Genomic DNA, 24006 nt, shown 5'->3' on the forward strand with positions numbered 1-24006 from the left:
TAAAAAATAAAATTTTTTTTTTTTTTTTTTTTTTTGTAAACTTTTCTCATATTATGCATTTGCCAACAATTAGAATTTGTTATCCTATTTTTTCTCTCTCTAACAAGTAGAGTTTGTAAAACATTGTAAAAAAAAAAAAAAAGACACCGAATTTTGATAATTACCTTCACTTGCATAATCACAAATATATATTCAAATATACACAAACTTTGCTAAAATGAGAAAACGATTATGTACAGGATTTACAGTGCTTTTTAAAGTAGAAAATGCAGAGACCGTTCTAGGAAAGTAATGTAGAAATACTCTTTATTAAGTAATACAAATAAGTAAATCACACAAAAGTAGGCAGTAAAAATTTGAAAAAAAAAATAAGCGCAAATGTAGACAACAGCTTTAAATATTTATAAATTAAGCCCGCACGTAGGCAACATTTTCAGGGAAAAGGCGGGAAATCTTTTTCAGGAATTTGAAAAAGTATTAATACACCTTACATTAGGAAGTATGAAATGCGGAGTACTTACGAAAAGAACAAACTTAACCGAAGTTAAATACACGAATTACAGCATGCCTGTGCATGTATGAGAGTCATGCCGTAGCATATAGGAATTTATTTTTTTATTCTCTTCTTGTCCTCAAAACACTTTTAAGAAAGAGGCGTCACGCATATATTGAAAACTACTTTGATTTGGCACAGACTGAACTTTTTACGATGCAAACATTTTACATTTACGTGCTGTAACCAAGTAGATACGAAACGTGATTACAAGTTGTTCAAATTCCAGTGTCGTTCGACCATGCTCATTCGTCGTAGCCAAAGTGAGTGCTTAGTAGTCAAAGGCATAAAACACTAACCCAATCAATCATGTACTGCTAGACTGTAGCCACTCTGCCTTCCTATGTTTTCCTCGTTCTGAACTTCATAGTATTACACGTATACGAGACATCCCACGACTGATTGCCCGAGTGATATTAAGAAAAAAAAAAAAAAAAAAAAAACGGAAAGCACAAAATAAATTTAAATTTCATATTTTCAATGCCTACAAATTGTAATAAATAATTAGAAAATTTATTACAGTGTAAAGATTAATATAAAACAAAAAAAAAGTTTAATGAAAAGTAAATAATACCTTGAATAAAATTTTACATATGCATCGCCTTGAATGTTTGCAATCATGACCTTTTCATAGCAGCATTAAGTTTTCAACATTGCTTTTATTCCTTTTGAGTTTCATCCACCAACTCTTGACAAATTGAATCCATTGGCATGTATAATCTACAAATGTTCATTGTAAATACATAATATCCAAAGTACATTTAAAGTTTATAATAATTTAAAATTTCAAAAACTAAAATGATTCCATCTCCCACGTAAGCTGAGATGAATAAAAAAACAGCAAGAACGCAGTGAAAATTAAAACGCAAGTTTAAAAGCTTCCTTTTTCGCGATTTATATTTTACTCTCTTTACTTTATTAAATATATAGAGAGCAAATTGTAACATCCCTAAAGCAATCCAAATGCAATCAGCCAGATAATCAGAACTTCTAAAAATCATAAATAATTCTATAAAAATCCAAAAAATATCACGATAACTCCTTGTTTTTTTGTAACATAATCTTATGTAAGGTAAACTAAAGTCCATTGTCAATTACCTTTTTTTATAGGAGAAATGACTTATGGCTTTTATACGTTAGTGCTATTACAGCAATTTTTCTAACTAACTAACTGACGGCGCCGTTGCGCTGAATCGCATTTGCAGTCTGCATATACCTCAAAAGCAATTTGTTAAATCTCAAATTACATTAACATCCCCTTGATTATTGATAGAATCAACTTGAGAGTGCTTAACAGTTGAAAAAATGCAAGCTATATAGCACACTGCTAGCAAAAAAACAAAAAGTAAAGGTAAAAGTGAAGTCAGTTTCTTCCTGAAAATTCCCTTATTCCTTATGCCAGTAAAAATGATTCAAAATGATTTTAAGCAAATACTTTATTTGCAAATAGAGACCAAAAACATATTACAAGAGAAGGAAACTTTGCTTTACGTATGCAACGAAAATTTACATAAATTATGCCTAAAAGTAGATAGTAAGAATCTTTTATATTATTAAGGAAGCAAAAAAACTTTTTAACATGCTTATAAAACAAAACTTTTACTAAGTTAGTAAAGTAAAGATAGAAAAGTCGATCTTTCACTCGTTCACTAACTTACTCTACATGTTTCGAAAACTTTGTAAAACAATGTGATGGTACTAAACACTGAGATGAGATCTTAATTTTCTTAATAATTAATTAATAACATTTTCACTGCATTAAATAAGTAAAATGGTACAGTGGGACTCGGTCCACCATTAAATATCTTACATCACTTTGTTTAATGCAAATTGCAAAATAAAGATTTATATGGAGAGCAGTCGAAAGGTGATCCGATCCGAACCATTTTCGATAGTGCTCAACCTTGGATCAAAGCGTACCGGTCTATAAAGCCATATAAAAATATATCTCATAAACAGCAGCCTGCAAATTGAAAACAAGGTGGACAGATGGACAGACAAGGGGAACCAATCAGTATAATAAAAGACGATTCGATCTTAAGTTCTTCTGGCCGCTGCATACTTCCACACAAACTTAATACAACCTTTTACCATAAGTTGTGTAGGGTATAGCAATAATAATGACAATCAAATGTAATACGAAAAATTAAGAAAAATGAAAACAACCGCCAATCGTATGTCTCTCCTATACTAACCACAGATTTATAGTCTTCTCGCGATTACAAACGATTGCATTCATTTTGAATCCCATAATTAATTTTGTCTGCTCTTTAAAGTCTCGGGTCGATTTAATGTCTTTCACAAGCTTGAGTGCATTTCAAAAACGCGCCATTTCAAAAAATCAAAATTTCAAAATATTTTCGTTAATAATTTGGAAACTATAACTAATATCGATCTGGAATTTTCATGAATTTTTCAACAGATAACGTTTTCTATAATAAATCACTGTAAATCCAACCAACCGAAACGCTTTCCTTTTCACGCTTATAAAAATATTTATGTAGATTATGTTGCCGCAGTTATTGAAGTTTATTACTATTATTAATGGATTTAGAATTTTTGCTAGCTTTGCAGTAGAAGCTGTAGAATGTAGACGCGAAAAACATGCATTTTGCTTACAAAAAAAAAAAAAAGAAAAAGCAAAAAAAAATGTAAGCGTTTTCTGCTTTTAAATTTTAAAAATCATATTAAAGTGTTTAGTAAAAGAAAAAAAAATAAACTTTTCGTTATTATTTTTATTTGCAAATAATATTTTCTTTCTTTTTTCGGGAAATCCTCTTCAAAGAAAACATTTCACATTAGTAGCTTAGTTTTAGAAATATTTTTTAACTCTTATACTTCTCGTTAATACTGAGACATTTTTTTTTTAAAGCTTACAAGTTCTTATAATATATTTTTCTAGATAAAATATTTCTTATTAAGATTTTATTTGAATTTCTTTTTTTTTTTCATTAATGAAATAAAAAAATATCTACACATCTTACTAAATTAGTTTTACACCCCAAAGAATATTGTTGTAAATTAGCTTGAGAGCCTTTGGTGCGTTCTTATGCATACACATATAAACACACATACATTTTCCTGCACTTCTGTTGTGTTTTTTTTTTTTGTTCTTCTAAATTTTTTAACAGAGCTTTTCTGCTCCTCTTCTAATGCTGCTACAACTAAATGCTGTTAGTGTTTAACACCAGCATTTCGGTTTTAGGCCCATTTTATGTTGGTTGCTATCCTAGCAATAGTAGTAATAACAAGAGCAACAACAACAACAACAATAATAATAACAACAACAACAACATTATTATAATGATGATAATAGTTTTGTATCACCACAAAAGCCATTCACATAACCAAACCAGAAAAAATGCTTTCCATGTTTTTTGTATATACAAAAGCAAAAAGGAAAAAAGAAAAACGCATGTACACTTACAGGCAGACGAACAATTGCCTTCGCTTAATTCTTGCGCTAACCAGAAAGACTAGCATTTGAAAGTTGAAACAAGAGAAGAAAATTATTTGAAAGACTACGACCACTACTGGTAACAAATGAAACGATAAGTGACTGTTTCCGTTTCCGTCAGGCATATAGTTGTCCGTGCACAGACATGAATGGCTAACCAAGTTTCAAGAACAATTATAGTAAAAGTAACCGTAGCAACAACAACAAAATTTATCCTTTCATTCGACTATGAATTACAAGACAAGACACTCCCACCAAAGGTGCATACATATTGTAGACATACATACATAGAGCCTTCAGGCATTTTAAATACAAACAAGCATTTCATTCTATTCATTCAGTTCCTATTCGTGCACTATACGGTCTATATATATTTTTATTTTTTCCTATATTAAGCTCAATATTTTTTAGATTACATAATGTCTAACCATTGTACTATAATATATAGTATGTATAACACACAAGGTTCTCTATATAAGTAATTTAGAACCAGTTATACTTTTGTCCACATACATATATATTTCATACTTATGCTTATACCCTTAACCGCTCGTGTTACCATCATCACCACCACCAGCACACCGACCATGTCTTCCGCATTTTTGTGGTTTTCTAAAGTTTGTCATTTTATGATTTACACTCATGTGCTTGCGCCTGAGTGTACATGTGCGTGTGCATCTTTGTTTGTATAAAGGATGGTATGAAACTTTTTGCCACCCCCCCCTCTTCGTTTTGAAAATATCCATTTATTTATGGTTAGTTTAAGCAAGCTTTCCCTTTTTATATTTGCATTGCAATAATAAAACCGCACCGCATTCACATATTAACGCATATTCGTACGCCTCGTGTGTCAACACCATTACATTAATCAGCCAATAATTTGATTCACTACGCTTTTCCGAAATTTATTTCGTAATTAAGTTTAGAGTAGCATTTGGCAAATTTCAAGCCCGATTAAATTTCCATTCAAGTCAGTTGCCGCAAAATTTAACACTTCAACACTTTCACATAATTGCGATGAAAACAAAAAAAAAAAAAGAGGAAAAGGAAAAACTTCTAAATAAACTTTTTCAACTTTCTTCTTCAACTTTTTGCATTTTAAGCTAAAAGAAATAACTAAACGCTTAATGGAATTATATGTAAATACGATGTGCGATGTGGTAAACACTAGAACTCGCGATTTCATAGAAAACAGTGAATGCTGTAAAAAGTCAAACAAGACGACTAATCAATACACCTTCAAGCCTTGCTCGGTTCATCTAATGTCAAGTGAGTTCTAGACTTGCGATAAAACTCGTTACTCTCTTGCGATTGTACTTTGCTCTAGTACTTTCGAAAATTCGATGTGTTTAGCGTCTTCTTATCGGTCCAAGTGTAGTTCCTAATGAGTTGATCATTTTTTGGTAATTAATTGGACGATCAGTATGAACTAAAAATAAGATTTTGTGATATTTGTGCTAACTGCGGGCATAGAGCATTCACATTTACCTGAGAAAGAGATTGCATGCGATTTTACGGGTTGCTATACAACCGAGTAAATAAGAGATGCGCTTACGGAGTCGATTCAAATTTTTCGTGCGTTTTGACTTGACCTTGATCGTAGTTACAAAAAGTATTCATTTGGTAAACGCATAATATCTACTGATTGGCCACTAAACCCACTAAACTGCGGTCACTTCCTATCTTTTTTCCTTTCCGCACTTCTTTCTGATCGACACCTTGTTGCATGTATAGGGAACATGTTAGAGAACACAACCCCTGCATCAAACCAACACAAACTTTGTCTTAAATTTTGACAGCCTCTTCTTAGCTCTTTTCGGTGAGCGGAACACCACGAATCTTCTTCCGACGTCTCTTTTGCAGTTACATATGCCCAGTCATCATCTGCGTTCTTCGTATTCAATCGTTGTGACAAGAGAGTTTAGGTCCCTGATCAATAAACTCAGATGGATGCTGTACTTATTCTTAGTCTAGGTTTTCAACCGTTGCCACCTCTATCCACAACGGAACTAAGTGAAACTTACTGCTAGATAATAACATACGCATGCTTTGGTAAGCCTGTGAATTCATCGAACAAAGAATGTTGCCGTGGTAGCCTTACCTTTTTATTGTATCGCGTACATTATTATGATTCCGTTCGCATGAATAGCCAAGTAGGTACGATTCGCAACTACAAAGTAAAACTCTCGAGTGCAGCAGAGTTTGCCTTAATCGAAACTATAGAGAGCTTAGTAGGTAAAGCCATAAACACTTATCGCGCTTACTACCTCCTCTTTCCCCACTTCTCTCTAGTCAACACCTTGCTATACGTATAACAGATATCCGCTGGGTGGTTGATCATATTCAAAAAAAAAAAACTTCCCTCCTATTAATAGAAAAACGCTCTTAACCGCTTCTTAAGAAAATCTCACTTAAATTCGCCAAACCCGTCTGCCTGTTAGCTTGATGACGGAGTAAAGATTAACTTTTACACATACATACTTAATTGATTTGAAAGTTAAGACCATTTTAAAAGAAATTCGTTGCTAATAAACGTAAGTCTCCTTAGAGCACTTAATAAGATAGTGTAACATTTTAGTGACGATAGTTGTAGACATCGCTTAGACATCAAGTCTTTAGTCCAAGTGACTTTATTCTCTATGGAAAAGCAAATGGTTTCTTGAGACCATTTCGCTTCAGCCAACACAGCTAAAATTCCTTTTGTTGGGCGACGTGCATAATATTCTTGGCATTAAAAGTCAGAAAATCGGGTTAGTTTAACTCTCCTTACGCGGCAAACTATGCAAGCGAATATTCTCGGGCCACATATTTGTGAGAAAAAATTTCTAACATCGAGTCAGTTTGTACCGGGACTATTGTAGTGTGTTGTAACTCCCACGCCTTAAAGAAGTTTAAAGGCGTTGTTCTAGCAAATAAAGGTTCGCTAACGTCTCGATGATTAACATACCAGTGTCAATAGATTTTAAGTTTAGAGCCGCAATATTCACTTAAAAATATTGCTAGCTCAGAATTTCCATTATCAACATTGAAGGGGATTAAAGTCTTTTTTAATTTTTTCGAATTTTGAACGTTGAAGAAGAGAGCAATAAAACCAGTCCCAAAGTATTGAAATGCAGGTGATAAGCGTTCAGTTTAAATCGCTAGCATTTAAAAGGTCCACACATGGACAATTTTGGAACCATTGTCATATTCGATATCTCTAGTCAAGAGAGTATATTAGGTTTGCGGAAGAGTAAGCACATCTAAGCGTACCTTTTGGTAACTTTATCAATCGGTTCAGAAAATTATTCGTTGTTCACACTCAACCCCGTTAATGCCATTAATGCTTGATACATTTAAACAAGTTTGTGCATTTGTCCATATGTCCGCATGTCCGTCTACGTCTACACGTACGTACGGCCTTTATATCCATACGTCCATATGTGCATATGGTCATGTGATATATTCTTAACACCACATGTCTGTATCTTGCTATATCCGTATGTCCATATGCCCACATGTCCATATAGGTTCTTATGCACCTATGCACATATGTCGATATATTGGAAAAATATGTTTAAATCACTTCTGTGTCTATACAAATTTCTAGTTTTTTTTTTTCTTTTTTTCTTAATAACATTTTATATTCAATCGTTACAACACAACAACATTGATTTTAAATATGAGAAAATGCACCAAATTGTGTTACATAAAACTGCTTACAAGTAAGCATTTAAGAGTGAATGTACATTATATGTTTATTGCAACAACAAAAAAGGAAACAATAAGGTATTATTGCACATTATATTATAGAATGCATTCGATAATGCTGGGCACTAGTTGAGTACACGCAAATTTGCCCTTTTCTTGCTTCACTTCACTGAGTAAGTTGCTGTCGCTACTTATATATATATATATATATAATGCTTGTTCATATTTTAAAAATTGCAGAGTTTGCTGCAAGAGTGCCATTAAATCTTTTTTAAGCAACAAAACTTAATGTCCTTAAATATATTTAAGCTGAAAGTTGAAAAACATTTGGTGCTTGCAAAAAAGAAATAGGAGGAGGAGGAGGAGGAGGAGGAGAAAGCAACAGTGATAAAAACTGAAAGAGACAGTAAATTAAATGTGCGCGTCTTTGCGCACAGTATAACCGATTTTCAAGGCAGTAATAATTTGTTGGACGCTTTTTTTTTTTTTTTTTTATTTCTTTTGCATTAAAATTGCTTTTACTACTATACCAACACTACAAGGATCCTTGTTTGTCTTTGCCTTTTCCTGTATTTATTAAGGAATATTTTTAGTGCAAAACTAAGATACTTTCGTATATTACTTAAGAGAATCGAAAAAAAAAAAGAAAGAAGGCAAAATTTATTAGTCATTGTTATTTTTGTTGTTAGTTTTTCTACCTTAACTTCCATTTCTGTACTTGAGATCGTATTTTATTGCCAAACAGCTTCTGACAAGTGTTAGTGCGGTGGCGTTGGTCTAAGTTAAATTACTTACCGCTCTCTTCCAAGGATTATTACCCGCCATAAATCTTTTGCTAGCTGGTCTTTGACTATGGCATACACGCAACACCGCAAGACGTTGCAGAGCTATTAGACGAATATAAGGTGTTACGGATTTCTATAGCCTTTAGGGTAAGATGAGGATGACGACAATGAGCATAATATTATTTAGTTATAATCATTTCATCATATCGCTTGGTACGATTGCTAATGGACACTACGTATAATAACAAAAAAGGTCGGAATCAATCCGTTTAACGAGTTATTGTTTGCATTCTAATGCTAACTTGAACGGTGTAGCATACATTTAGGTCAGAAGAAAGACAAGCTTAAAAAATATTTGCTGACTTTTTTTTTAATGTTTTTAATAATGCAATGCGTTCGATATAACACTAAACGGAAATGTAAGCCAAACTTTTATTGACCCGAGCTATCTGAAAGCGAATAGCGGAAACGGTGCTCAGTTGCCCGTTATGAACGAACATGATTGTTGTAACATTCTGGCTATGCAATATTCGTTCTTAGGCGAGTATAGCTTTCTTACTGGCTTGCATTATTTTATTTTGTTGATTTCTTTTTTTTTTTTTCGTTTTTCTTTTTGTATATATGTACACGAATGCATAAACTCACCACACTAATGTCACTTTTGTTAAAGATTTTTTTTTTTTTATTTTTTTTTTTAAGAGCTTAACTTCCTGTTAGTTATTCACTTCAGTACTTCAGCACAGGGTGTTCTCGACATTGTGAAAACGTCTTTTCCTTTATATATTTTTTGGGCAAAAATAGAAAAAAATTAAAAACAGAAAAAAAAAAATAATAAAATAATTTTAATTAAATGGATAATGTAGAATAGTAAATTTTTTAAATAAAAATAATAATAAAAAAGCATAAAATTAAAAATACCATTAAACTGAAAAAACAATTATTAAATATGCAAAAGAGAAAGCGATAGTGATAGTTGTTTTAAATTCCATAGAATTATAAAAAATCTTTATTTTATTAAAAAGTAAACTTTTCTTAAATATTCTTCATTAACATTTAATTTTTCACATTTTTGAAAATATTTTTTGCAAAATTATTATTACAAAGAAAAAAAAAAAAAAAAAAAAAAATTAATTAATTTTAAGTAAAATGATCCTCTATTTGCTGCCTTACATTAACTTAATTTTGCCAAATGCTTTTTTTTCTTATTATCATCACTATCCGAAAACGCCATCGTTGACATAAAACATTTCCTTCGTAACACCAAAAACGTGTGCTTGAAACATTTCTCTCTACGCTCCTCTGTCACAAAAATATATGCAAAAACTTAATTACATACACACACTCATATATATCTATAGCCTATCGTTTACCAAATATATCGCAAATGCCTTCGGTGGCGAATATGTCAACGGCAGCTTATCTAAGTGGCGGAATAGGTATCAACTACTACGCTACTAAAGCATCATCACTATCATCATCATCATCATCGGCTAAACTAAAATTTGCCAACAATCAGTTTTATCAACAACAGCAACAGCAGCAAGTACAACAGCTTCAACAACAGCAATTGCAGCAACAGCAGCAAATTGCGTCAGCAAATGCTGATTCTGGTTTAAGACGCCGCTTATTTGCCGGCTTTCGTCCTTTATCTGGTTTCGGTCGGGCCGCCCGTTATCGTTCCTCACAAAATCGTTCAATATCATTACCCGAAAGTAATTACCTTTCTATCTCTCTGTCCCCTGTCTCTCTTTCTCTCTGTCTCTCTCTCTCTCTCTCTTTTTCTCTTTCTCTCACACATACAATCTCTATTTCTGTTTCAGTGTACTGTCACTCAAGAACATTGTTAATCTTAAAACGAACGCCTCTAGCAAATATTACGGATTTGCAACACTTTGATGTTTTTCCTTTGGTTCATTTGTTTCGCTTACATATCACATAACACTATCGTTTTCGATTTACTTTGTTGTGTGTGCTCATGCATTGTGTTGAATGTTTTTCATTTCATTTCAATCCACCTATACATAAATATTTATGTCAGTACCTATAAGTTTTCCATTGTATGTATAAAAAAAAAAAAAAAAAAAAAAAAAAAAAATTAGAGCAATCAATGCTTCTGTTGTGTAACGCGAAAAATTTATTATAAATCAATTCACCTCTCATCGACTCTGATATGCCTCAACCAACCACTAAAAAGAATACAAATATTTTTTTTTTTTTTTTTTCATTTTTATTTTCATTTTATTTTCGTAGAGTACTTTCAATGAATCCGTATTGAAGTTTTTCTCAAGTTCAACTAAAACGGGGTAAAATTATGTAGTCGCAGAAAGCCGCCGTTAAGTATGCTATGCTATTAGTTTCATGATGAATTATTTTGTAGGAGAACCCCGATGTGACTGTGAGAAGTACGGAATACACTTTAGTCAATGTGATCTAATTTCCGTATAGTAAATTTGCATCCAAGAGCCCTGTTCTGGAAGATTGTCCTTGGAAATGTTTCTTTTTGTAAGAAAGTTTACATAGGAGAGGATTCAATATCTGATCCCACAGGTTTAAATCGTTTCTTAATGAGTTATATCCCTAACCAGTTAAGTGCATGTGACAAGCGTATACATTATGATCCGTCCATCTGTCCCTGTCGGATTTCCTCATCAAATTTTATCATTATGAATATATATTTACTATAAAAATATATTTTGTGTAATGTGTGTATATCACTTTGTCAAATTATTTCATATCGCACATACTCTACAAGTCGACACAGTTAACTGGTTGAATAACCAAAGCACCTCAAGTCGCGCAGACTATAGAGTGTAATTGCACCTAACTTCAATTAGTTCCAACTCGAACTCAATTGAACTCATATTTCAATCCATGCAAATGCATTGATTTTCACAATATCTCAATTATATTGCAAACCACAAAGTAATTCAATAATATTTCAATTATACTTCAATTATAATTGTAATTGAATTTCATTTAATTTTCAAATTCATTTAGGAATTATTTTACATTTGCGACCATTTAGTGGCAAACGTAAACAAAACTGTTTGAATCTTGTCATTATTTGTGGTATATAATGCGTACGTACTTATATATGGTGTACAGAAATTGTTAAAAGTTATGACGAAAACAATCAATCCAACGTTACGTTTCGTGAACGTGGCATAAAGTTCATATTGTGGTTAAATGGCCTCGTAAAGGAGGATTATTGTCTCTGTGGTGTTCCTACGAAACTTGTACTTGTACAAAAGTAACTTTTGAATGTGGTTTGTGGGCTGAAAATGTCATTTTCCAGTTACGCTCAATATAGAAACACTAGAGAAACATTATAAGTGAATTTTTATGGCACGAAGTAAATGATTTCGTCGGCTTGAATGTAATGTGGTTTTAACAAAGTGGTTGCAACATGCCAAAGAGCTCAATTATATAGAGATCAACATCGAGATCAATTTGTAATGTCCAAAAAATGCGTACGTGACCTTGTCATAGAGATCATGCGTCTTTTTATCATTACACCAAAGCCTTACTCCAGTAAACCACCAAATCTTAATGACCTTATTCACCATAATCATCCATATTGTTGATGAAATAAGAGCGGAATTAATGAAAAAGTGGCAAAAAGCGGTGTTCCAGGTTTGAACTTTTGTAGAAATTCCACTAGCGATCATCTCTAAATGATATGATTTTTAAAAAGAAAATCGGCTTGAACCAATATTTAAAGTCAAGAAAAAGTTAATATTGATTTATGTGATACCAAGTCACAAAAGCTATGATAACAGAATGTAGTGCTTGCTCTTATGAGTAGATATCGCAAACTTTTTTCTTTTGTATATGACGAGCCACTTAGGATACTTTATATATTCATTACAGGGTTATAGAGAAGGATGGCAGGTGGAAGTAACCTTTGTGTAGGTTTGATATAAAAATGGTGACATTTAGCTGCAGTGGGAAAGACCTCTGCCGATAGATTATTTTAGAGGCGTGCAGTGTGAATGACAAGTCACGGTAGTGTGTTGTACGACATACAGGCAACTTCAGGACGAGCGGATGAGAATGGAGAGAAATCCTTGCGATCCTAATAGAGGACTTAATAGCAGAACCAGTCTTTTTTACATCTGTAGAACTTGTTTTGGATATACCTCTACATAAGCACTACCCAGCCCTCATTACGCCGGTGCTCGAGAGTATCGCGGACACCTTTTTGTTACCCAAGAGCACCTGTCTCTTTCACTGTATACTGTCGATCAAGAGCTTGAGGGTCCCGCCCACACGTGACAATTATACTCTTATTGGCCGGCGTAAATGGTATGAATATCGATTGCATCGCTTTAAAAAATCTAGTCCCTTGATTGTATCTTTCGATAGTTCGAAAACGAGTTATTCACCACTTCCTCTATGTGTTGAAAAAGTAGCAATGCGGCTTTGGTGGCATTAAGGTTCACCGCGTGAGGTTGGCCCCATTCTTACATTTCTATGAGACCTCGGGTTAATGGGCCAGTCATCACGTGAAAAAGCATATTTTCCTAGAAATTTCAGGGTATTTCGCAAGTAATAAATATTTGACGTAGGGACTGACATTTCAATTATACAATTTTGGCATTGAATCCGGTAGTAAGTGTATCAAGTATGCCGAGTGATGTTCGTTTTCCAAAATAAGTTTTTGTCTAATATGCTTAAGAACCTCCTTGCATATCATTATTCTGCTACCTTTCCTTCTATCCAAAAAAGGAAATTGTCAAAGCTGCCGCTGCTGTGTGTGGTGTTATACTTTAAACGCAAAATTTGAATTGATTTAATTTACATTCACCTCTATTTAATTAACGTATAAACAAATGAAATGAAAAGTAAATAAATTGAAAATTTCATTTATTGCCCTTCGATGAATAACTATTTCAATTATTTATAATTTATAATTATTTATAAGTATTTATGCTATTTATTTGAATAAAGCAATCAGCAAAAACAAAAACTCATTTGGAATTGAAAATTTCATTAAGTTTACCTAACATCGTGAGCGGAGGTTATTTCGTAAGCAGAACATATGTTCGAAATGCGTTGAAACCAAATAATAATTAAATTAGCTAAGATCAAGTGTAAATCAAATATAAATTAAATTCAATTTATGGAAACGAAAAAATTTGCATACACTTGACTTGGTCCCGAAATGAAAACTTGCTTTTTGCTTTTATGCAAAGCAAAGCTAATCAACCGATGCACCTGCAGGCGATCCATTTGGTATTAAATATACCTATCATACAAAACTACATTTCTAGTTTTATACTTGTTCGTCAACAATCGATTAAGATGAAATTTGTGACCTTATTCTCCCTCGGAAGTGTGTTTCACGCCAATATTGTAATTGGTCATTGTGGAATTGCGGGAACTCGTGCTTATTATATTCGTTCATCAATCTGAGATATCGCAGCAGAGACTTAGAAATATTTGGTTTAGCCTTGAAAATAACCAGATCACTTAACCGAACCTAAGTTGAGAATGCTGCCAACAAGAAACAAAGAGCCTTCGATCTAAATGCAAAAGTTTCCCTACTTTTTCCATGATATCCGTCGCAACGCCTTAGCCGTACCCCCAGAGAATTAGACAATGTCCATAATTTAGGCGACGTTGTTGTGCGCTTTCCTTTCTGAAGAGGACGAGGCCTATCCGTCGCCTCAAATATTTTACACCCTCGTGACTTACGGTAACCGCAATCACCACGAAAGTCTACGAAAGATTATTTCCAACCCTTAGAAAGAAGGCTTCTGATGCCTATCGCAATTGAACTGCCGCTTAGCCGAGTAGACAAGAAACGCGGCTATCAAGTCAGCGCGCGCAGATTTAAAGCCCAGTGCTCTTTGAGGACCCTACCTAATCATGGTAGCCATGGTAAGCGTTCAGTCGATGATTGGACACACATTCACTAAACCACGATCTCACACCCTCTGTGCATCCGCATCTCTTTCCCCGATTTTTTCTGGTCATCGCCATGTTATACGTACAGGTGGTCTTCTCCTTGAGTACTTGGTCATATTAAAAAAAAAAAAAAAAACCTATAGGTAATACTTTAGGAGTACCATAAAGCTATGTTTGTGTTTGGACTTTTTGTTTAATTCTAGATATTTCTAATTATTCCAACGATCGTCCAGAGCGTATCTTGCTTTGGATCCAGCTATAACTTTTCAGGTTCTTCGACTTTTTGATCATAATAGCAAGTGTCGAATCTTAACTCTTATTCAACGCAATTTCTCCCCTATTAAGGATTAAGTAACAAATGACAAATGCACGGATAGATAGTTGAACTGCTTGCCATAGAAAAATAATCAAAAAATTTGCACTTGTTTGCAACATGAAATTAAATGAATGCAGTGTTGTAAAAAGTTGCAAATGTAATACGGACAACTAAACGTACATGCCGTCAATCCGTTAAACTGCTTTTAAATTGTTTGAGTGCAGAGCTAAATTTTCCATTGTTTATCTCTTCTTTTTTTTTTTCGCCATACTTTTGCCAGTGATAGTGGATAGAGGACACTGAGAATGAAGAACACTTCAAAACTTCAAATTTCGGGTATCACCACACACAAGCGCAAAAGCTCCGACCTTTGATTCACTTACTCGAGAGTGACGTCGAAATTCGATGCAGATGACATTGATCATCACGCTTAAGTTCTTAGATGCTTCCAGAATTCAATTTCGTCCAGTATCTAACAAATGGTTAATGTGTACTAATCATCGCAGTAGAAATTATTTCGCTGCAAGCTGTAAAATTACATAAGAATTTGTTTACTAATGCATCGAAAACGATACCTACGTGAGCCGATGTGAAACCGATTTCTAGAAGAGAATGTTTTCTTTGCATACTACATTCTCGCTTCCAAAGTAAACTTTGGGCTCTAGGGTGCGATAAGGATATCAATTCCGTTTTATTGCAAAACTTGACTATTATTTATTTTCTATGCCATACAAGGGTATATTAAGTTTGTGCATATGTATGCCACATCAAGAGTTGCTTGAGATAGACCCCATCTTTCCCCATCCCGAATCACTTTCTGAATCGCTCTAAGCCCTTCTCCCTGTCCGTCCGTCCATCCGTCCGTCCGTCTGCATGATTTGATTTCTTGTATTCAACCTACAACTCACTTAGTTTAAGATATTTTAAGGAAATTTTGCTACACAGACTGAGTTTTAGACCAAAGACGAACCCTATTAGAAATATTTTGTGTCATGACACCATTGTCCCGATTACCATACCATATATCGGCTTATTTTGTAAAATCGTTACATGAATAACTGTAAAGTGGCATAGGGTAGGTAATGAGAAGTCCTGATCCACTATAGCCTTTTCCAATTGTTTTCTCTTACAAAGCAATTTAACCGATAAAATGAGTTCACTCTAAACTTTTATTTATCAAATTGTGTAAAAATCTTTTTCTATCTTTTTTTTTTTTTTTTTTGATAATATTATTAAGAATTTAATTGAAACGAAGAAGAAATCTTTTTACGTCTTACTATCATTATTTATTCTATTACATCAAGTCAACACTCATAATACCTGTGTAAATTATCGTAGCACTTAAAATGTCTTAAAAAGGGGTTAAATGTTATTAAATTTATTTTAATTCTAACGAAATAGATAATGGAAGATTTCATTTCATTTAATTTTGTTGCAAGTTGTTCACAGCAGAGACATTTACTTTACCGCCAGCGTTTTAAATGAATATACGTAGAACATAAAGTTTCTTTTAGTTCTTGACATCAACTTTTACTTGTTGTTTTTACAATCAAGAGCAGCACTTCTTAATTGATATACTACGATTTATTTATGTATGTAGAAAAGTTAGTCGCTTGAGAAAGCAAACTTGTGGGTGAAACACTTTTTATATACTTTCCTTATGTTATGCATGGCTTGGAAGATTATTAGACTTTCCCTTACACATGTACAATGTGCGTATGTATATGTTGCGGTGTATGCATTCTTTTGATTATTTTTTAAACGAATTAAACTTCAACGGAAGAAGAATTTTTGCGAGTTAAAATATCTTCACTGCTTTCGCAGTACATTGCCATTAAAACGTTTTAACATGGTGTGCATAGACAAGTGTTTGCCAACAAAAATAGAGCATTTTTCACAAGCTCATTAAACTTCTAACACACATAGCAACAGCAATTACAGCACATTTTATGTAACATCTATTCAAAAATGCATACTTTACAGATGCATATGCAAACATTTTCATATTCATTATTATATGCATTTATAAACATTTCCTCTGCTCAAGCAATGTATATTGTAAGCGGTTGAATGCTCGGTAATATCTTTTGGAAACTTCCATTCCCTTGATAGGCGCATCATTCATGCATGGATTATGTGTTGAATTAATTCCTTATCGCGTTTCGTGTTGTACGAGGAATGACGGTTTGTTTGAAGGGAAATGTAAAAAGAATTTTTTTTTTTTCTCTTTTTTAATTTACTGTCTATCGTTAGCAGATATACATATAAACGAACTGCTTTCCGACAGCATAAGAAGTCAATTCCCACTCAAAGTCCTGCTCGAAAAGGCAAGAGATTGATTGCAACGAATGCTAAATGGGGAGGATATTAGTAATGCTTGGGGAAGACAGAAGCAGCAGTACATGTCACTTCAGTGTTACCAAGATTTCCAGGGTCAGATTTCCCACTTTCGGCTTGTTGCGTCCGACGCAATCGACGCTTTCCTCCTAGAACTTCGCAGCTTTCTGTAATTCGTGATTTACTGCAGCCACTTGACCGCAGTGAATATTGGCCTCATCTAAGGCATGGTCTACTGCGTTTTCCGTATAGCGTCGTCTCCCATTTTCATCATCATTCATCACACTTGGGCACTGCTTTACTTAATTTGGGCTGCCGTATAGCTAGGTAAATACTAAGTGGATTTTCTCGGGATTAAATCTATATGCAGTAGACGACGCTTGATCGTAGCTGTAGTAAACGTTGATCAGCCGGTAAAGTCACAAAACTTACCGATAGGATTGATAGTCACTGGGCTGCGGCCGTTGTCTTTAAAACGTTCCCTTTCTTTGACGGTTTCTTGGTCTATTCTTAAGTTGATTTATCCAAAGCTTCCATAAACTCTTCAGTAGTCTCTTACGCAGAAGCTAGATTTCCCTTAATCCAATGCCAACAAAATGCCACCATCTGTTGGAAAAACCGACAACCAATTATCACTGCACCTAACGATACGTATACAACAACATTTTTACACAATAAAAAGCAGAATATTTCGTTTATTTTGTATTATATTTACCAGCTTTGTTGGAATTTATGAAATTTCCTTGAGAGAAAAATGCAGAGAAACCGAGAAACCAGCAAACATTTTTAGGCAATGGATGAAATTTCAACAACATTCTTTATCTATTCATTTTCCTTCTCTTTTTATTTTTTATTTATTCATTTTCTTTTTTTTTTTCTTTATTTTATTTCTTGAATTTGAATTTTCATACAAAGCCTATCGTAGTAAAATGAATTTTATTTCAAAGTTAAAGTTAAATCTCTTTTGTTTTTTTTTTTTTTTGCTTTGTTTTCCTTTAATTGCCAATTATGTGTGAAACATTTCAGAGAATGTGGGAAAACAACCACAAAGCGTACAAACTGAATTGAAAAGAAACAAGATAGAAATATTCCCCTTTAAAGAGGCATCCTCTGAGGCAACCTATTGGTCATTGGTCTTAAACAAAAAACACTTTCTCTGCGATATAAATGCTGAAGCGGCCAAGAACTTCAAGGCAATTTTATTTACTCGCTGGATGTAATATATTAGTTTGGGGAAAAAGAAATCCATTATTTTTATATGAACTTCAGGACTTTATTTAACACGCTTCGGATTGTTCGATTTTGGTCAAATATGTACCGTTTTGTTGTATGATTTGTTGCCATTTTAAAGGTAACTTCAAAATGCCTCTCTCATAGAGGTCCTGGTCTCTACTTGCAAAAAACTCTAGTAGTCGATTTTCACAATCCTCCCCAGATTCCAATTTTTTATCATTAAAGAAATTTTGCAATGCAAGAAAAATATTTTAGCCATGGTACTAAGTTGAGTTTTCTGTTACCCTTCATCACACTAATACACAAGTATTAGTGTGCAACACGCAGGGGGACTTGAGATGAGCCCACCGATTATTATACTGTTCTTTTCGAAGTCAATTTCTGAATCGATTCAACCTTGTCTCTCCGTCTGACCACGCCTGTCTGTCCGTCCTATTGTCTTATTTTCAACCTACAACTTACAATTCTCAAGATATTTTGATAAAATTTGAAAGACTGAAATATTTTACTTCAAGCACGAACGTTATCGCAAATAGTTCTCATCGGATCGACCACATCCCCGTACTGGGCCTTACCTTTAAAATTCGTTATATAAATAACTGTATTAAGTGAAGATTGAGGTACTTGCCCCACTATAATATTTTTATTTGTTTTATCTTTCTTTTTTTTTTGCTTTAATGTAACCACCCATTCAGGGGAAGTCGTCTAAACGTGTAGCACGATGGCACTTGAAAAGTACTAGGGAAGGAGAGAAAGGGACAAGTAGTTGCCGTAGTACGGGGCATGTATGCCCAACCAGTATCGAAATTTGAACCCACGAACACTGGCCGACTTAGTAGCCGCAACTCTCATCTATGCTATGCTTCATTTCAATTCTTAACTGAACGTAGCGGAGAAGCAATCGATCCGTTATGTTTAGCTATATATTACTTAAATCAGATGTTAGAGAAGACTATCAACAATAGGTGATGAAATTGAATTGAACTTTCAAGGAAAAACGTTTGCAATATGAGAAAGTCGTAGTAGCTTGATTTCCAAGCGCTGAGAAGGCGGTGTATCTCCCATTGGAAAACTGAAGTTGAGGATACCGCCATTGTTCCGCTCTATAAGCATCACATACTGCTCATATCAGATGTCTCAGCCAATATCTAGATTTTAATCTGTTTTCTCATTTATACCAACAAAACAAATCTTTGGTAGCAAATTCGAAACGATGTCGTACCAGCTGACAATAGTCGACTAAATGACTTCTGGAATTTAAAGTTCGGATTATTTCTTTAAGCAATTTTTTCGTAGATCCAGTCCTCTGAGATTATTTGTGTGTTCTTTCCAAATTTGAAAGACAAAAATAATATGCAAAAGACTAACTAACAATAAAAAAAGTACCTATCGCCCCACGGCATAAGCTCGGCGGTAATCACCACAAGTACAATATCGAAGCTGTAAAAGGCGTCTAGGAAAAGTGCCTCTCGAGATCTCCAAAAACACACTAAGAAATTGTTCATGAAAATTTTAACTGATTTTGGCTGGATAAGTGCCACGTATTTCTAAATCAATCGGTAAATTAACATCTCCTACGTCAACGTTTAAAACTTAAGTGCAAAGCTAACACGATCCAACAGTATTTCATAATTAGTTTTCTCTCTTGCTCAGTTCGAGTATGTGACCAAGCAATTACTTATTAAGGTATACATACGCACAACTAAATTTTCAATGGTCATAACAAAGTCGAATTGCACTTCATTTGGCCAGTGTTGGCATTCAATTATTGTCACAAGAAAAGTTGAAATTTCAACGTTCTATGATATCAACCATTTTCCACTTTCGATGAAATCAATGAGAAAATTAGTTGACTTTTAAACAGCATGATGCATCATCATGCGCTATATGTCAACATATATATATATAGTTTTGATTTTAATCTAATTGGAGTAATTTTTTATTAGACTTCATAGATGGCATTTCTTGTTGTTTTTGTTTTTGTGTTGATCTAAAATGGAATGTCAAAACAATTAAGCTGCCAATTAGAATGATGACCTAGTTCTTTCATTTTCCTTTTGGATCGTTTTGCTTTGCTTCGTATATACAATAATACGCATCACTTTTGTTTTTTATTATGGCATCATACTCTTAAGCAAAAACTCTCGAAATACAATTAAATCTAAGAAAATTTCTTTACATGAAAAATATAATTGAAATCTAATGTTAGCTTAAAACGAACTTGAAAAGCCCTGCAAGCAAAGTTTTGCAATTTTTGAAAAATTTCTTAAGTTATCCTTGCTTTCTTTAAGTGACTACGTTATACCGTACGTGGGTATATTTTGTTAGAAATTTTGGAATGAAGTTCAACTGTGATGCGTTTATTTTTATTCTGTATGTTATTTTTTTTAATAGAATCAGTTACTCCACCACTTTGCTAGTGATAAGTGCATAAAGAAAAACCGCTTTGGTGTTTGTTTTTTTTTTTCTCATAAATCGCAAAACCTAACAAAAAAAAAAAAAAAAAAAAGAAGAAAACCAAGATTTCCCTGTTTGCCTTTCGCTTTCCTCTCTATTGTTTTCTCTTTAAATTTTTTATTGTTCTGAAACGTTTTCATTTCCTATATTTCTCCTTTTTCACTTTTTATGACTTTACTGCTAAGGAATGAGCAAACAAAAAAGGCAAAAAAATCCTTAATTAAAGACAAGAATCTTTTTTGCATTGTTTTTTTTCTTTTTTTTTTTTTTAATATGTTAACAAAATGAAAGGAAAAGAAATGAGAGAAAAACTATAAACAGTTTGGGACAATTGTCTTTGATACCCTATCTTACGCTTGAAATAAAATAACATTTTTGTGATCAATACAAGCAAACATATCTTCATAATGGATTATGGGTTTGCTTTCAAAAAAATATCATTTTAAAATATCTCCCTATTCACAATAAGTTTTAGATTAAATTCAGTATCCAAATTTCCATATTTTCCTTAAGTCATGTTCATAACACATAGATTTAACTTTATAGCAAATAAATTTTCAATTTTTCTCTAATTAAATCCCTCCATTAAGTCCGGGAGAGGGGTCACGCTTCCAATTGACATAAAACAAATAACTTTTTCCCTTTTTATTTAAAATCACACTTACGACCACAAAAGTTTAGAGATTTGTGTGTAAAACCTTAATCGTAGTCTTCAATTTCATCTTAATGAAGTTGCCTGCGTCGAAATTAAATATCGGCTTAAATCGGCTCAGGAGTTCAAGATCAAAATAAAAACCTTTGTTGTGAGTCGAAATTAATTTGGTCCATTTTCTAGGATGAAGTGTAAGTAGCACAGTGAATACGCTGAATGAAAGTGTGACTTTTCCATTTGAAAGTACCTCCTTCAGGCTTTAAGCTTTACGTAATCACACTAAAGCTTGCAGAAGTCAGTTTTTTGGAGATCTTAATAGGTGTAGTTCTGCGTCATTTCTTTCCAGTGATCTGAAGCCCATGATCGAAAACAGGCGAACCACTAACACTGACCATAAAAATCAATATCCGCAATGTTTCCATTTGAGAAAGTAAGCTGTGCGTAGTGTATTATGATTTATTCAAAACAAATGAACCAATGAATGCTCACAACAAAAATCGTGAATTTTCAGTAAAGTAGTTTCGTTCAAATACAGAAAAAGTCGCTTAGAATATATTTGCATTTCCAATCTACCAATTAACACGAGTCTCAATTGACAACCAATTGTTTTGCTCACAGAACACTTCGATTCCCATGATGATACCCAAATAGAGGTTCCCTTAAGAATAGCCTTAAAAGGCGACTTATTTTTTCAAGATGAAATTCAAAAATTGCCCGAAAGGTGCGAATGAACAGTAGTAGCCAGCGATGGACGATACTTTGATTAATCTGTTCATTCATTTGTTCTTCTGGCCGCAAAAAAAAAACGAACTGCACTGCATTATGCTCCCAATACATCTAAAGCGTAAAGTATGAAAATATCAATTTTAATTTGAATAATTTTTAGTAAGACACATTAAAAAATTGTCTTCAATTATCATATGAAGTATATATGTGATATCTTATACATAAAAAAGTATGTATTGCTTAGAATGGATTTTAACAGCTACAGCTTAAGTGAATTCACATTTTTTTTTAGTTTTTTTTAAAATCATGTTTTATTTCAATTGTCGTATCCATACATTTCCAATGCATTATCTGAAGAAGCTGAAGAACTGTACATTCATTGTATAGGGCGTCTTGAGCATCTTGCGAACTCTTCCAAACGTTATAATAAAATTGGTATACGGCTTTTCTTTTTGCACTGAAAACAAAAAGAAACTATTGTTGTTTTTTGGGTGGCTATTAAATTATAAGCGGCGCGCCACAAAATTGTACATTAGGCAAAACGTAAAGAATTAAAAAGAATTTTGTAAGGAATTGGGTTTAGTTCCGAAACGACCATCAAGTACTTAACTAAAACAGCGAGAATTCAATTAAAATTTTCCAAATTACTTAAGCTGTGTTTATTATTACTACATAAAAAATTACCTTAAATTGAACAAAGACAATCATTTTTATTTTAATACAATGTAAATAATAGAAAATACACCTTTTCACATCTTAAGAAATAAGTAAAAGTATTCCTTAGACTACTATGTAATGTAGGCAATGATTATATAAATAATTTTCTCCTTAGGTTAGGCAATAATTATTGGAGAGACATTAAAGAGATTTTATAATGAGGTTATCGCAATCAAATATCATTCAGGAATTGTGTTTTCATTGAAAGACCTAATTATGGATATAAACGAGAAATCAAAATCTTTACAAAGTTATGAAATTTCGGGAATTTTTCTCATAGCGCCTACACTCCAAGATGCATAAATTATCGTGAATTTATAACGAGTTTTAAGAACAGAGAGGCCCTGCTTAGGGCGTTAATAGTTTTATTTAGAAATGACGGACGGACGGACGGACTTGTCTACATCAATTCAGTATCAGGCATATGCATGCCTTATGAGATCTTCTTAACATACATATGCAAAGGGTTCTTTTAATTGCATTTATTTTGTAAGCGGTAGCATAAAATTAATTAAAATTTTAAAACGATTAAAAAAGTTTTTCATCTAACATAAATTCTTTGAAAAGTGAATTCTTTTTTTCTTGCAACTTTTGCCTTAACATAACTATAAAATTAAATAAAAATATCTATTCATTTGAAATTTTTGTATTTCCTTCAAAACGTATCCTTCTTCCAAAGATATAACAAAAAAAAAAAAAAAAAAAAAAAAAAAAAAAAGGCGAAGAAAATGAGATAAAAAAAATTGCAAAACCTTTGTTTCGGCTTTAAAGCAAATGTTTTTGTTTTGTTTTGTTTTTGGCTTTATCTCTAAGGAAAGATAAACCGCGAAGATAATTATATGCACAGAAAGGCTTGTCACATCAGCTTTAGTTTCTTCTATCCATTCATTTTTTGTTTTTCCTTTGCGTTTGTATTGTTATCTTAAGCAAAACGGCACACAGACGCAAACAGACAAACCGACAGATATTTACGCTTGCATATTAAAGATACCCACTCCGGCAGCCAACACACATAGAAACATAAACCTAAAAATAGTGCGGTTAAGAAGAAAAAAAAAGAATTCTCTTTTTCAGTTTGTTTAACAATTTTTTCGTTTTCTCCTATTTTCGTGTATATTTTTTCGTTCCCACCAAAAATAGTAAGAAATAAAAAAGAAGAGAAAGAAATTCACC

At 33.1% G+C, this 24006-nt stretch overlaps 1 protein-coding gene across 1 annotated transcript in view; it reads left to right on the forward strand.

The window, feature by feature from the left end:
• Window positions 1–24006, forward strand: part of LOC119636958 — a 282667-nt gene that overhangs the window by 233254 nt on the left and 25407 nt on the right.

This window comes from Glossina fuscipes, unplaced genomic scaffold (genome assembly GCF_014805625.2).
Source record: "Glossina fuscipes isolate IAEA_lab_2018 unplaced genomic scaffold, Yale_Gfus_2 42, whole genome shotgun sequence".
In the NCBI taxonomy this organism is placed as follows: Eukaryota; Metazoa; Arthropoda; class Insecta; order Diptera; family Glossinidae; genus Glossina; species Glossina fuscipes.